The following is a 13334-nucleotide window of genomic DNA, read 5'->3' on the forward strand; positions in this document are numbered from 1 at the left end:
CAGAATCTAAGTATCATTGTGAATTGAGTAAGTTCAAAATAGGACACATTTGTTATAATGGTACCATTCAAGATACAGTAACATTAGAACGAACTGAAACATAGTTTCTTTGTGAATTCAGGTATTTCCCATTAGCAGGCCCTAGTAATATGTGTACTTTTAAAGATTTATGAAAATTTCACCAGCTGTGCCTCCATTACTTCGTGAATACAGTTAGTTCCCAGTAAGTCGCAAGAGTAATAAGCGGACTGTTCAGGATATAGAAAAATTTTCACGAATGGAAACAAAATTTCTAGGCGAATTCAGTGAGTTCGCGATGAGATATTCTTGTATGAGTGTACTCTTCAAGATAAAGCAACATTGTCAGGCACCGAGTGTAAGTATCATTGTGAATTCAGTAGGTTCAAAATAGGACACACGTGTTATAAATGGTAGCATTGAAGATACAGTAACTTCATAACAGACTGAAACATGGTTTCTGTGTGTATGCCGTTAGTTCGCATTAGCAGGCCCTAGTAATATAAGTACTTTTAAAGATTTATCAAAGGTTCGTGAGCCGATCTAAGTAACTTGGTGAATTCAGTTAGTTCTCAATAGACCGCAATAGTAACTAGTTCGGGATAAAGAATAAGTTTTCAGGAATCGAATCAAAATTTCTAGGGGAATTCAGTGAGTTCCCAGTGGGACGTGCTCGTGTACTTATCAAGATATAGCACCATTTTAAGGAACGGAATCTAAGTATCATGTGGAATTCAGTAGTTTCCCATTAGGAATTGCAAGGAATAAGCTTACTAGTCAAGATAGAGCAAACTTTTAACGAACTGGAACATAGTTTCTTTGTTAATTCTGGTAGATTCAATTAGCAGGCTCTAACTATATAAGTACTTTGAAAGATTTATCAAATTTTGCGAGCCGAATCTAATTAACTTGCTGTATTCAGTTAGTTGCCAATAGGCTGCAATAGTAATAAGTATTATTTTTGGGATATGGAAAAGTTTTCACAAATGGAATCAAAATTTCTAGGTGAATTCAGTGAGTTTCCAATAAGACATGCTTGTATAAGTGTACACGTCAAGATATAGCAACATTTTCAGGGACAGAATCTAAGTATCATTGTGAATTGAGTAGGTTCAAAATAGGACACACTTGTTATAATGGTACCATTCAAGATACAGTAACATTAGAACGAAATGAAACATAGTTTCTTTGGTGAATTCAGGTAGTTCCCATTAGCAGGCTCTAGTAAGATGTGTACTTTTAAAGATTCATGAAAATTTCAACAGCTCTGTCGCCATTACTTGGTATTCACAGTTAGTTCCCAGTAAGTCGCAATAGTAATACGTGGACTGCTCGGGATATAGAAAAATTTTCACGAATGGAATCAAAATTTCTAGGCGAATTCAGTGAGTTCCCAATGGGACATGCTTGTATTAGTGTGCTTTTCGATATATAGCAACATTTTAAGGGACGGAATCTAAGTATCATGGTGAATTCAGTAGGTTCCCAATAGGATTCACTGTAATAAGCTTGTTAATCAAGATAGAGCATCTTTCTAACGAACTGAAACACTGTTTCTTTGTGAATTCAGTTAGTTCCCAGTAGCAGGCTCTTGTAATTTGTGTACTTTTAAAGATTTATCAAAATATGGTGAGACGAATTAGAGTAACATGGTGAATTCGGTTAGTTCCCAATCGGCCGCAGTAGTAATAAGTGGACTGTTCGGGATATAGAAAAATTTTCTTGAATGGAATCAAAATTCCTAGGTGAATTCAGTGAGTTCCCAATGGGACATGCTTGTATTAGTGTGCTTTTCAATATATAAGCATTTTAAGGGACGGAATCTAAGTATCATGGTGAATTCAGTAGGTTCCCAATAGGATTCGCATGTAATAAACTTGTTATTCATGATAGAGCAACGTTTTTACGAATTGAAACAGTGTATCTTTGTGAATTCAGTTAGTTCCCAGTAGCAGGACCTTGTAATATGTGTTCTTTAAAGATTTATCAAAATATGGTGAGCCGAATCTGAGTAACATGGTGAATTCAGTTAGTTCCCAATAGGCCGTAGTAGTAATAAGTGGACTGTTCGGGATATAGAAAAATGTTCACGAATGGAATCAAAATTTCTAGGCAAATTAAGTGAGTTCCCACAGGGACATGCTTGTATGAGTGTGCTTTTCAATAAAGAGCAACATTTTAAGGAACGGTAACTAAGTATCTTGGTGAATTCAGTACGTTCCCAATAGGATTCAATGTAATAAGCTTGTTATTCAAGATAGAGCACCTTTCTAACGAACTGAAATACTGTTTCTTTGTGAATTCAGTTAGTTCCCAGTAGCAGGCTCTTGTAATTTCTGTACTTTTAAAGATTTATCAAAATATGGTGAGCCGAATTAGAGTAACATGGTGAATTCGGTTAGTTCCCAATAGGCCGCAGTAGTAATAAGTGGACTGTTCGGGATATAGAAAAATTTTCACGAATGGAAACAAAATTTCTAGGAGTATTCAGTGAGTGCGCGATGAGTGTACACGTCAAGATATAGCAACATTTTCAGGGACAGAATCTAAGTATCATTGTGAATTGAGTAGGTTCAAAATAGGACTCACTTGTTATAATGGTACCATTCAAGATACAGTAACATTAGAACGAAATGAAACATAGTTTCTTTGGTGAATTCAGGTAGTTCCCATTAGGCTCTAGTAAGATGTGTACTTTTAAAGATTCATGAAAATTTCAACAGCTCTGTCTCCATTACTTGGTATTCACAGTTAGTTCCCAGTAAGTCGCAATAGTAATACGTGGACTGCTCGGGATATAGAAAAATTTTCACGAATGGAAACAAAATTTCTAGGCGAATTCAGTGAGTTCGCAATGGGACATTCTTGTATGAGTGTACTCTTCAAGATATAGCAACATTTTCAGGCACCGAATGTAAGTACTATTGTGAATTCAGTAGGTTCAAAATAGGACACACGTGTTATAAATGGGAGCATTCAAGATACAGTAACATAACGAACGGAAACATAGTTTCTTTGTGAATGCCGTTAGTTCCTATTAGCAGGCCCTAGTAATATTTGTACTTTTAAAGATTTTCAAAATTTCGTGAGCCGAATGTAAGTAACTTCGTTAATTCATTTAATTACCAATAAGCTGCAATAGTAACAAGTGGACTGTTCGGGATATAGAAAAATTTTCAAGAATGGAATCAAATTTCTAGGTGAATTCAGTGAGTTCCCACTGGGACGTGCTTGTAGAAGTGTAATTTTCAAGATATTACATCATTTTTAACTAACGGTTTCAGGTGGAATTCAGTACTGTCCAATTAAGATTAGCATGTAATAAGGGTACTATTCAAGACACAGCAAAATTTTAACGAACTGGAACATAGTTTCTGTCTTAATTCAGGTAGATTCTATAGCAGGCTCCAAAAATATAAGTACTTTTAAAGATTTATCAAAATTTTGCGAGCCGAATCTAATTAACTTGCTATATTCCGTTAGTTGCCAATAGTCCGCAATAGTAATAAGTAGAATTTTTGGGATATGGAAAAATTTTCACAAATGGAAGAAAAATTTCTAGGTGAATTCAGTGAGTTCCCAATAGGACATGCTTGTATAAGTGTGAGATATAGCACCATTTTCAGGGACAGAATCTAAGTATCATTGTGAATTGAGTAAGTTCAAAATAGGACACATTTGTTATAATGGTACCATTCAAGATACAGTAACATTAGAACGAACTGAAACATAGTTTCTTTGTGAATTCAGGTATTTCCCATTAGCAGGCCCTAGTAATATGTGTACTTTTAAAGATTTATGAAAATTTCACCAGCTGTGCCTCCATTACTTTGTGAATACAGTTAGTTTCCAGTAAGTCGCAAGAGTAATAAGCGGACTGTTCAGGATATAGAAAAATTTTCACGAATGGAAACAAAATTTCTAGGCGAATTCAGTGAGTTCGCGATGAGATATTCTTGTATGAGTGTACTCTTCAAGATAAAGCAACATTGTCAGGCACCGAGTGTAAGTATCATTGTGAATTCAGTAGGTTCAAAATAGGACACACGTGTTATAAATGGTAGCATTGAAGATACAGTAACTTCATAACAGACTGAAACATGGTTTCTGTGTGTATGCCGTTAGTTCGCATTAGCAGGCCCTAGTAATATAAGTACTTTTAAAGATTTATCAAAGGTTCGTGAGCCGATCTAAGTAACTTGGTGAATTCAGTTAGTTCTCAATAGACCGCAATAGTAACTAGTTCGGGATAAAGAATAAGTTTTCAGGAATCGAATCAAAATTTCTAGGGGAATTCAGTGAGTTCCCAGTGGGACGTGCTCGTGTACTTATCAAGATATAGCACCATTTTAAGGAACGGAATCTAAGTATCATGTGGAATTCAGTAGTTTCCCATTAGGAATTGCAAGGAATAAGCTTACTAGTCAAGATAGAGCAAACTTTTAACGAACTGGAACATAGTTTCTTTGTTAATTCTGGTAGATTCAATTAGCAGGCTCTAACTATATAAGTACTTTGAAAGATTTATCAAATTTTGCGAGCCGAATCTAATTAACTTGCTGTATTCAGTTAGTTGCCAATAGGCTGCAATAGTAATAAGTATTATTTTTGGGATATGGAAAAGTTTTCACAAATGGAATCAAAATTTCTAGGTGAATTCAGTGAGTTTCCAATAAGACATGCTTGTATAAGTGTACACGTCAAGATATAGCAACATTTTCAGGAACAGAATCTAAGTATCATTGTGAATTGAGTAGGTTCAAAATAGGACACACTTGTTATAATGGTACCATTCAAGATACAGTAACATTAGAACGAAATGAAACATAGTTTCTTTGGTGAATTCAGGTAGTTCCCATTAGCAGGCTCTAGTAAGATGTGTACTTTTAAAGATTCATGAAAATTTCAACAGCTCTGTCTCCATTACTTGGTATTCACAGTTAGTTCCCAGTAAGTCTCAATAGTAATACGTGGACTGCTCGGGATATAGAAAAATTTTCACGAATGGAAACAAAATTTCTAGGCGAATTCAGTGAGTTCGCAATGGGACATTCTTGTATGAGTGTACTCTTCAAGATATAGCAACATTTTCAGGCACCGAATGTAAGTACTATTGTGAATTCAGTAGGTTCAAAATAGGACACACGTGTTATAAATGGGAGCATTCAAGATACAGTAACATAACGAACGGAAACATAGTTTCTTTGTGAATGCCGTTAGTTCCTATTAGCAGGCCCTAGTAATATTTGTACTTTTAAAGATTTTCAAAATTTCGGGAGCCGAATCTAAGTAACTTCGTTAATTCATTTAATTACCAATAGGCTGCAATAGTAACAAGTGGACTGTTCGGGATATAGAAAAATTTTCAAGAATGGAATCAAATTTCTAGGTGAATTCAGTGAGTTCCCACTGGGACGTGCTTGTAGAAGTGTAAATTTCAAGATATTACATCATTTTAACTAACGGTTTCTGGTGGAATTCAGTACTGTCCAATTAGGATTAGCATGTAATAAGGGTACTATTCAAGATACTGCAAAATTTTAACGAACTGGAACATAGTTTCTGTCTTAATTCAGGTAGATTCTATTAGCAGGCTCCAATAATATAAGTACTTTTAAAGATTTATAAAATTTTGCGAGCCGAATCTAATTAACTTGCTGTATTCCGTTGGTTGCCAATAGTCCGAAATAGTAATACGTAGAATTTTTGGGATATGGAAAAATTTTCACAAATGGATTAAAAATTACTAGGTGAATTCGGTGAGTTCCCAATAGGACATGCTTGTATAAGTGTGAGATATAGCACCATTTTCAGGGACAGAATCTAAGTATCATTGTGAATTAAGTTCAAAATAGGACACATTTGTTATAATGGTACCATTCAAGATACAGTAACATTAGAACGAACTGAAACATAGTTTCTTTGTGAATTCAGGTATTTCCCATTAGCAGGCCCTAGTAATATGTGTACTTTTAAAGATTTATGAAAATTTCACCAGCTGTGCCTCCATTACTTCGTGAATACAGTTAGTTCCCAGTAAGTCGCAAGAGTAATAAGCGGACTGTTCAGGATATAGAAAAATTTTCACGAATGGAAACAAAATTTCTAGGCGAATTCAGTGAGTTCGCGATGAGATATTCTTGTATGAGTGTACTCTTCAAGATAAAGCAACATTGTCAGGCACCGAGTGTAAGTATCATTGTGAATTCAGTAGGTTCAAAATAGGACACACGTGTTATAAATGGTAGCATTGAAGATACAGTAACTTCATAACAGACTGAAACATGGTTTCTGTGTGAATGCCGTTAGTTCGCATTAGCAGGCCCTAGTAATATAAGTACTTTTAAAGATTTATCAAAGGTTCGTGAGCCGATCTAAGTAACTTGGTGAATTCAGTTAGTTCTCAATAGACCGCAATAGTAACTAGTTCGGGATAAAGAATAAGTTTTCAGGAATCGAATCAAAATTTCTAGGGGAATTCAGTGAGTTCCCAGTGGGACGTGCTCGTGTACTTATCAAGATATAGCACCATTTTAAGGAACGGAATCTAAGTATCATGTGGAATTCAGTAGTTTCCCATTAGGAATTGCAAGGAATAAGCTTACTAGTCAAGATAGAGCAAACTTTTAACGAACTGGAACATAGTTTCTTTGTTAATTCTGGTAGATTCAATTAGCAGGCTCTAACTATATAAGTACTTTGAAAGATTTATCAAATTTTGCGAGCCGAATCTAATTAACTTGCTGTATTCAGTTAGTTGCCAATAGGCTGCAATAGTAATAAGTATTATTTTTGGGATATGGAAAAGTTTTCACAAATGGAATCAAAATTTCTAGGTGAATTCAGTGAGTTTCCAATAAGACATGCTTGTATAAGTGTACACGTCAAGATATAGCAACATTTTCAGGGACAGAATCTAAGTATCATTGTGAATTGAGTAGGTTCAAAATAGGACACACTTGTTATAATGGTACCATTCAAGATACAGTAACATTAGAACGAAATGAAACATAGTTTCTTTGGTGAATTCAGGTAGTTCCCATTAGCAGGCTCTAGTAAGATGTGTACTTTTAAAGATTCATGAAAATTTCAACAGCTCTGTCTCCATTACTTGGTATTCACAGTTAGTTCCCAGTAAGTCGCAATAGTAATACGTGGACTGCTCGGGATATAGAAAAATTTTCACGAATGGAAACAAAATTTCTAGGCGAATTCAGTGATTTCGCAGTGGGACATTCTTGTATGAGTGTACTCTTCAAGATATAGCAACATTTTCAGGCACCGAATGTACGTACTATTGTGAATTCAGTAGGTTCAAAATAGGACACACGTGTTATAAATGGGAGCATTCAAGATACAGTAACATAACGAACGGAAACATAGTTTCTTTGTGAATGCCGTTAGTTCCCATTAGCAGGCCCTAGTAATATTTGTACTTTTAAAGATTTTCAAAATTTCGTGAGCCGAATCTAAGTAACTTCGTTAATTCATTTAATTACCAATAGGCTGCAATAGTAACAAGTGGACTGTTCGGGATATAGAAAAATTTTCAAGAATGGAATCAAATTTCTAGGTGAATTCAGTGAGTTCCCACTGGGACGTGCTTGTAGAAGTGTAATTTTCAAGATATTACATCATTTTTAACTAACGGTTTCAGGTGGAATTCAGTACTGTCCAATTAAGATCAGCATGTAATAAGGGTACTATTCAGGATACAGCAAAATTTTAACGAACTGGAACATAGTTTCTGTCTTAATTCAGGTAGATTTTATAGCAGGCTCCAAAAATATAAGTACTTTAAAAGATTTATCAAAATTTTGCGAGCCGAATCTAATTAACTTGCTATATTCCGTTAGTTGCCAATAGTCCGCAATAGTAATAAGTAGAATTTTTGGGATATGGAAAAATTTTCACAAATGGAAGAAAAATTTCTAGGTGAATTCAGTGAGTTCCCAATAGGACATGCTTGTATAAGTGTGTGATATAGCACCGTTTTCAGGGACAGAATCTAAGTATCATTGTGAATTGAGTAAGTTCAAAATAGGACACATTTGTTATAATGGTACCATTCAAGATACAGTAACATTAGAACGAACTGAAACATAGTTTCTTTGTGAATTCAGGTATTTCCCAGTAGCAGGCCCTAGTAATATGTGTACTTTTAAAGATTTATGAAAATTTCACCAGCTGTGCCTCCATTACTTCGTGAATACAGTTAGTTCCCAGTAAGTCGCAAGAGTAATAAGCGGACTGTTCAGGATATAGAAAAATTTTCACGAATGGAAACAAAATTTCTAGGCGAATTCAGTGAGTTCGCGATGAGATATTCTTGTATGAGTGTACTCTTCAAGATAAAGCAACATTGTCAGGCACCGAGTGTAAGTATCATTGTGAATTCAGTAGGTTCAAAATAGGACACACGTGTTATAAATGGTAGCATTGAAGATACAGTAACTTCATAACAGACTGAAACATGGTTTCTGTGTGAATGCCGTTAGTTCGCATTAGCAGGCCCTAGTAATATAAGTACTTTTAAAGATTTATCAAAGGTTCGTGAGCCGATCTAAGTAACTTGGTGAATTCAGTTAGTTCCCAATAGGCCGCAGTTAGTAATAAGTGGACTGTCGGGATATAGAAAAATTTTCACGAATGGAATCAAAATTTCTAGGCGAATTCAGTGAGTTCCCAATGGGACATGCTTGTATTAGTGTGCTTTTCGATATATAGCAACATTTTAAGGGACGGAATCTAAGTATCATGGTGAATTCAGTAGGTTCCCAATAGGATTCGCATGTAATAAACTTGTTATTCAAGATAGAGCAACGTTTTTACGAATTGAAACAGTGTATCTTTGTGAATTCAGTTAGTTCCCAGTAGCAGGACCTTGTAATATGTGTACTTTAAAGATTTATCAAAATATGGTGAGCCGAATCTGAGTAACATGGTGAATTCAGTTAGTTCCCAATAGGCCGTAGTAGTAATAAGTGGACTGTTCGGGATATAGAAAAATGTTCACGAATGGAATCAAAATTTCTAGGCAAATTAAGTGAGTTCCCACAGGGACATGCTTGTATGAGTGTGCTTTTCAATAAAGAGCAACATTTTAAGGAACGGTAACTAAGTATCTTGGTGAATTCAGTACGTTCCCAATAGGATTCAATGTAATAAGCTTGTTATTCAAGATAGAGCACCTTTCTAACGAACTGAAATACTGTTTCTTTGTGAATTCAGTTAGTTCCCAGTAGCAGGCTCTTGTAATTTCTGTACTTTTAAAGATTTATCAAAATATGGTGAGCCGAATTAGAGTAACATGGTGAATTCGGTTAGTTCCCAATAGGCCGCAGTAGTAATAAGTGGACTGTTCGGGATATAGAAAAATTTTCACGAATGGAAACAAAATTTCTAGGAGTATTCAGTGAGTGCGCGATGAGATATTCATGTATGAGTGTACTCTTCAAGATAAAGCAACATTGTCAGGCACCGAGTGTAAGTATCATTGTGAATTCAGTAGGTTCAAAATAGGACACACGTGTTATAAATGGTAGCATTGAAGATACAGTAACTTCATAACAGACTGAAACATGGTTTCTGTGTGAATGCCGTTAGTTCGCATTAGCAGGCCCTAGTAATATAAGTACTTTTAAAGATTTATCAAAGGTTCGTGAGCCGATCTAAGTAACTTGGTGAATTCAGTTAGTTCCCAATAGGCCGCAGTTAGTAATAAGTGGACTGTCGGGATATAGAAAAATTTTCACGAATGGAATCAAAATTTCTAGGCGAATTCAGTGAGTTCCCAATGGGACATGCTTGTATTAGTGTGCTTTTCGATATATAGCAACATTTTAAGGGACGGAATCTAAGTATCATGGTGAATTCAGTAGGTTCCCAATAGGATTCGCATGTAATAAACTTGTTATTCAAGATAGAGCAACGTTTTTACGAATTGAAACAGTGTATCTTTGTGAATTCAGTTAGTTCCCAGTAGCAGGACCTTGTAATATGTGTACTTTAAAGATTTATCAAAATATGGTGAGCCGAATCTGAGTAACATGGTGAATTCAGTTAGTTCCCAATAGGCCGTAGTAGTAATAAGTGGACTGTTCGGGATATAGAAAAATGTTCACGAATGGAATCAAAATTTCTAGGCAAATTAAGTGAGTTCCCACAGGGACATGCTTGTATGAGTGTGCTTTTCAATAAAGAGCAACATTTTAAGGAACGGTAACTAAGTATCTTGGTGAATTCAGTACGTTCCCAATAGGATTCAATGTAATAAGCTTGTTATTCAAGATAGAGCACCTTTCTAACGAACTGAAATACTGTTTCTTTGTGAATTCAGTTAGTTCCCAGTAGCAGGCTCTTGTAATTTCTGTACTTTTAAAGATTTATCAAAATATGGTGAGCCGAATTAGAGTAACATGGTGAATTCGGTTAGTTCCCAATAGGCCGCAGTAGTAATAAGTGGACTGTTCGGGATATAGAAAAATTTTCACGAATGGAAACAAAATTTCTAGGAGTATTCAGTGAGTGCGCGATGAGATATTCATGTATGAGTGTACTCTTCAAGATAAAGCAACATTGTCAGGCACCGAGTGTAAGTATCATTGTGAATTCAGTAGGTTCAAAATAGGACACACGTGTTATAAATGGTAGCATTGAAGATACAGTAACTTCATAACAGACTGAAACATGGTTTCTGTGTGAATGCCGTTAGTTCGCATTAGCAGGCCCTAGTAATATAAGTACTTTTAAAGATTTATCAAAGGTTCGTGAGCCGATCTAAGTAACTTGGTGAATTCAGTTAGTTCCCAATAGGCCGCAGTTAGTAATAAGTGGACTGTCGGGATATAGAAAAATTTTCACGAATGGAATCAAAATTTCTAGGCGAATTCAGTGAGTTCCCAATGGGACATGCTTGTATTAGTGTGCTTTTCGATATATAGCAACATTTTAAGGGACGGAATCTAAGTATCATGGTGAATTCAGTAGGTTCCCAATAGGATTCGCATGTAATAAACTTGTTATTCAAGATAGAGCAACGTTTTTACGAATTGAAACAGTGTATCTTTGTGAATTCAGTTAGTTCCCAGTAGCAGGACCTTGTAATATGTGTACTTTAAAGATTTATCAAAATATGGTGAGCCGAATCTGAGTAACATGGTGAATTCAGTTAGTTCCCAATAGGCCGTAGTAGTAATAAGTGGACTGTTCGGGATATAGAAAAATGTTCACGAATGGAATCAAAATTTCTAGGCAAATTAAGTGAGTTCCCACAGGGACATGCTTGTATGAGTGTGCTTTTCAATAAAGAGCAACATTTTAAGGAACGGTAACTAAGTATCTTGGTGAATTCAGTACGTTCCCAATAGGATTCAATGTAATAAGCTTGTTATTCAAGATAGAGCACCTTTCTAACGAACTGAAATACTGTTTCTTTGTGAATTCAGTTAGTTCCCAGTAGCAGGCTCTTGTAATTTCTGTACTTTTAAAGATTTATCAAAATATGGTGAGCCGAATTAGAGTAACATGGTGAATTCGGTTAGTTCCCAATAGGCCGCAGTAGTAATAAGTGGACTGTTCGGGATATAGAAAAATTTTCACGAATGGAAACAAAATTTCTAGGAGTATTCAGTGAGTGCGCGATGAGATATTCATGTATGAGTGTACTCTTCAAGATAAAGCAACATTGTCAGGCACCGAGTGTAAGTATCATTGTGAATTCAGTAGGTTCAAAATAGGACACACGTGTTATAAATGGTAGCATTGAAGATACAGTAACTTCATAACAGACTGAAACATGGTTTCTGTGTGAATGCCGTTAGTTCGCATTAGCAGGCCCTAGTAATATAAGTACTTTTAAAGATTTATCAAAGGTTCGTGAGCCGATCTAAGTAACTTGGTGAATTCAGTTAGTTCCCAATAGGCCGCAGTTAGTAATAAGTGGACTGTCGGGATATAGAAAAATTTTCACGAATGGAATCAAAATTTCTAGGCGAATTCAGTGAGTTCCCAATGGGACATGCTTGTATTAGTGTGCTTTTCGATATATAGCAACATTTTAAGGGACGGAATCTAAGTATCATGGTGAATTCAGTAGGTTCCCAATAGGATTCGCATGTAATAAACTTGTTATTCAAATAGAGCAACGTTTTTACGAATTGAAACAGTGTATCTTTGTGAATTCAGTTAGTTCCCAGTAGCAGGACCTTGTAATATGTGTACTTTAAAGATTTATCAAAATATGGTGAGCCGAATCTGAGTAACATGGTGAATTCAGTTAGTTCCCAATAGGCCGTAGTAGTAATAAGTGGACTGTTCGGGATATAGAAAAATGTTCACGAATGGAATCAAAATTTCTAGGCAAATTAAGTGAGTTCCCACAGGGACATGCTTGTATGAGTGTGCTTTTCAATAAAGAGCAACATTTTAAGGAACGGTAACTAAGTATCTTGGTGAATTCAGTACGTTCCCAATAGGATTCAATGTAATAAGCTTGTTATTCAAGATAGAGCACCTTTCTAACGAACTGAAATACTGTTTCTTTGTGAATTCAGTTAGTTCCCAGTAGCAGGCTCTTGTAATTTCTGTACTTTTAAAGATTTATCAAAATATGGTGAGCCGAATTAGAGTAACATGGTGAATTCGGTTAGTTCCCAATAGGCCGCAGTAGTAATAAGTGGACTGTTCGGGATATAGAAAAATTTTCACGAATGGAAACAAAATTTCTAGGAGTATTCAGTGAGTGCGCGATGAGATATTCATGTATGAGTGTACTCTTCAAGATAAAGCAACATTGTCAGGCACCGAGTGTAAGTATCATTGTGAATTCAGTAGGTTCAAAATAGGACACACGTGTTATAAATGGTAGCATTGAAGATACAGTAACTTCATAACAGACTGAAACATGGTTTCTGTGTGAATGCCGTTAGTTCGCATTAGCAGGCCCTAGTAATATAAGTACTTTTAAAGATTTATCAAAGGTTCGTGAGCCGATCTAAGTAACTTGGTGAATTCAGTTAGTTCCCAATAGGCCGCAGTTAGTAATAAGTGGACTGTCGGGATATAGAAAAATTTTCACGAATGGAATCAAAATTTCTAGGCGAATTCAGTGAGTTCCCAATGGGACATGCTTGTATTAGTGTGCTTTTCGATATATAGCAACATTTTAAGGGACGGAATCTAAGTATCATGGTGAATTCAGTAGGTTCCCAATAGGATTCGCATGTAATAAACTTGTTATTCAAATAGAGCAACGTTTTTACGAATTGAAACAGTGTATCTTTGTGAATTCAGTTAGTTCCCAGTAGCAGGACCTT

Source organism: Rattus norvegicus, chromosome 4 (genome assembly GCF_036323735.1).
Source record: "Rattus norvegicus strain BN/NHsdMcwi chromosome 4, GRCr8, whole genome shotgun sequence".
NCBI lineage: Eukaryota > Metazoa > Chordata > Mammalia > Rodentia > Muridae > Rattus > Rattus norvegicus.